Source organism: Lipotes vexillifer, unplaced genomic scaffold (assembly GCF_000442215.2).
Source record: "Lipotes vexillifer unplaced genomic scaffold, Lipotes_vexillifer_v1.1 scaffold811, whole genome shotgun sequence".
Lineage (NCBI taxonomy): Eukaryota > Metazoa > Chordata > Mammalia > Artiodactyla > Lipotidae > Lipotes > Lipotes vexillifer.
The window spans coordinates 1,399,590-1,403,171 of record NW_006775554.1 but is presented as its reverse complement, the minus strand read 5'-3'; positions in this window follow the sequence as shown (position 1 = coordinate 1,403,171).

The window sequence follows — 3,582 nt, the reverse complement described above, 5'->3', positions numbered from 1 at the left end:
TTGGATGTAAAGTGTGAGAGAAAGAGAGGAGTCAAGGATAATTCCAAGGATTTGGTAGTAAACAAATGGAAGCCACCATTAGCGGAGATGGTGAATGGAGGGAAAAGAGTACATATCAATGGGAGAAAATTTTAAAGTCCTTGAGCTGCTTGTTATACATCCTAGTAAAGATGTTAAGTAGTTAACTGGGTATGGGAGTTTGGATTTCAAAATAGAAGTTGGGACAAGTGTTATACACTTGCTCTCCTGTGTTTTTGTTTTCATTCGTCTCAAAGTATTTTTTAATTTCCTCTGCGATTTATTTGACCTATTGATTGTTGTGAGTGTGTTGTTTAACTTCCACATATTTGTTAATTTTCCAGTTTTCTTCTCTTATTGATTTCTAGTTTCATTCCATGGCAGTCAGAAAGGATACTTTGCACGATTTCAGTATTTTTAAATTTACTGAGACATCTTTTGTGGACTAATGTTCCACGTGCATTTGAGAAGAAGGTGTATTCTGCCGTTGTTGGGTAGAGTGTTCTATATATGCCTGTTTGATCTAGTTGGTTTATAGTGTCTTCCAAGTCGTCTATTTCCTTATTCGTCTTCTGTCTAGATGTTCTATCCAAAATTGAAAGTGAGATATTGAAGTCTCAAATTATTATAGAACTGTCTATTTCTTCCTTCAAGTCTGTCAACGTTTGCTTCATATATTTGGGAGCTCTGTTGTCTGGTGCATATGCATTTGTCACTCATATTTCCTTGAGGAATTGACAGGACTATACATTTGGGAATTATCAGTGTATTGACGGTATTAAAACTATGAAACTGGATAAGATCATCTGTGATGTGAAAGAAGGAAGGAGAGAAGAACGCCCAGGCCTAATCACTGGGGATCCTCCAACATTTAGAACTTGGGAAGAGAAAAAGAATTGGTAAAGGAGATTGAGAAGTGGAGTTCCTGGTTCAAATGTGGATAGTCGTAGGTAAATTTGGGGATTGTGTGTATGGAGTGCTTTTCAAAATGAGGACTGAAAACACCCATCTCCCCTTTTGCTTACTAATGCCAGGCTGGGTGCTACAGGGCAGTGCGGGCTCTTGGCTCCATCAAGGGTTGGCACACTTCTTCTGTAAAGGGCTTGATAGTAAATATTTTAGGCTTTGTGCATCCTTCAGTCTCTGTCACAACTACACAATTCTGCTGGTGTAGTGCAAAAGCAGCCGTAGACAATGCTTAAACAAATGGACATGTTTGTGTTCCAATAAAACTACTTATGGACACTAAAATTTGAAATTCATTTCATTTCCTTGCATCAAAAAATATTATTCCTTTTTTTTTCAATGATCTCAAAATGTATAATGTATTCTTAGCTGTGGATCATGCAAAAAGAGGCAACAGGCTGGGTTTAGCCCACAGGCCATTGTTTGCTAATCTGCTCTAGATTTTAACTTCTGCATTCTCTACAGACTGTGCTCAGTAAAAGACTGATATGCTTTCTCTTCAGAGTTCTCCAGGAAAACTAGAATTTTGCATGAAGACTGAAACAAACCAGAACTGAGTGGGGGCATACTGTCTGGAGTGCCTCAAAACCTAATGGATGCTAATGGAAACATTGGCTTTAACCCAAGAGTACCAAGCCATTGTTCTCAGAGACCTTCAGGACAATTTTGTTCATTTGGGGAGGAGCTCTCAGAATGAAAGCCAAACTCGTTTGCGGGGAAGAAGGCTGAAGAATCAGGTTTGGGACACTTCCCTGGTGGTGCAGTGGTTGAGAATCCGCCTGCCAATGCAGGGGACATGGGTTCGAGCCCTGGTCCGGGAAGATCCCACATGCTGCGGAGCAAATAAGCCCGTGCGCCACAACTACTGAGCCTGCGTGCCACAGCTACTGAAGCCCGCGTGCCTAGAGCCTGTGCTCCGCAACTAGAGAAGCCACCGCAATGAGAAGCACGTGCACGGCAACGAATAGTAGCCCCCGCTCCTGCAACTAGAGTAAGCCTGCACGCAGCAACAAAGACCCAACGCAGCCAAAAATAAATAAATGAAATAAAAAAAACACAGAGGAATCAGGTTTGCAAAAAGTCATGAAGTAGGACAGTTCTGGACAGCTGTCCAGAACTTAACAGCAGAAGCCGTCACAAGAACAGTGCAAAAATGGCTGGTTGACCCAGGAATCCCTCTCCTAGGTACATAGAAGAGAAATGAAAATATATGTTCACCCCAAACCAAAAGGTGGAAACAACTGATGAATAAATAAAATATGGTACATCCACACAATGGAATATTATTCAGCAATGAAAAGAAATGAAGCACCCAATACATGCTACAGCACGGATGAACTTTGCAAACATTATGCTGAGTGGAAGACGCCAGACACAAAAGACCACGTGTTATATGATTCCATTTGTATGAAATGTTCTAAACAGGCAAATCCATAGAGACAGAAGTAGATTTGCGGTTGTCTGGGGATGGGGTGTGGGTGTCCAGGGGAGGTGGAAAGTGACTGATAAAGGGCACAGGGCTTCTTGTTGGGATGGCTAAAAGTTCTAAAACTGATTGTGGTGATGGTTGCACTACTCTGTGGATACACTAGAAACCATTGAATAGTACACTCCACATGGATGAATTAAATGATATGTGAATTACACCTCAACAAAGCTGTCTTTTTACGAGAATGTCCTTTCCCTCTGCCTCTTAGGCTGTGAAAGGACTCAAGGGGCAGGCTAAGTCCTTTGCAAATGATAATATAAAAGCATTTTTGTCTAGCTTGTGACAGTGTATCTCTCTCTCTCTGTCTCTCTCTCTCACACACACACCACCTATCTTCCTATCTGTCTTTCTGCATCCATGAAGGGAGAACCGCAGTGTCTCCTCTGGATCCCCTGTCCAGGTCCCCTTCCCCTGCCAGTGTACCCAACCTCCAGCTGCCAGGAGTATTGGCTGGTAACTCATGAAGCGCCCCCTTTCTGGAAAACTGCCCTTGGTCAAAAATGAGCCGCCCTTGATGAGAGGTTACACACACATACACACACACACTCCAGGACTGAGCTCGGCCAGTGGCACACAGAGCAGCCCCTTTGCCCCCAGGTGGGATTTGCTCTGTGGTGAATTTGTGCTCCAGAGCTTCTCTGTGGGATCAGAAAGAAGCTGGCCTTCAGCTGAGATCACATTCTTGCCTCCACTTGTATTCTCTGCCCTACCCCGCTTCCCTCACGCTCAATAAATCAGTTGAACAAGAGTCCCCGTCTCTGGTTCTGCTTCTAGGAACCTGACCTAACGCAGAGCCTTACAGAACAGAGAAGTGAGATTGAGCAGGGAGGAGGGACCAGGAGGGAATGGAAGACGAAGGAGAAGGTGGGTGATGTCTTGTCCTCACTGGATCCCATGGTTGTAGGCAGACTCAGGAAGCAGTGTCCCCGGTGGGTGGGGAGTTTCATGCACCTCTGACGTCAGGTTGTGTCGGGCCCAGCAGTGAAGTGTGGCCCAGAGTCCAGGCTGAGGCCGTTCGCCCTATCTCTCCACTGAACCCCACACTCTTCGGGCACCCTGAGAGCTGGAGGCATCTTGGGACAATGCCCAAGGCTTGGTCGCTGGCATTC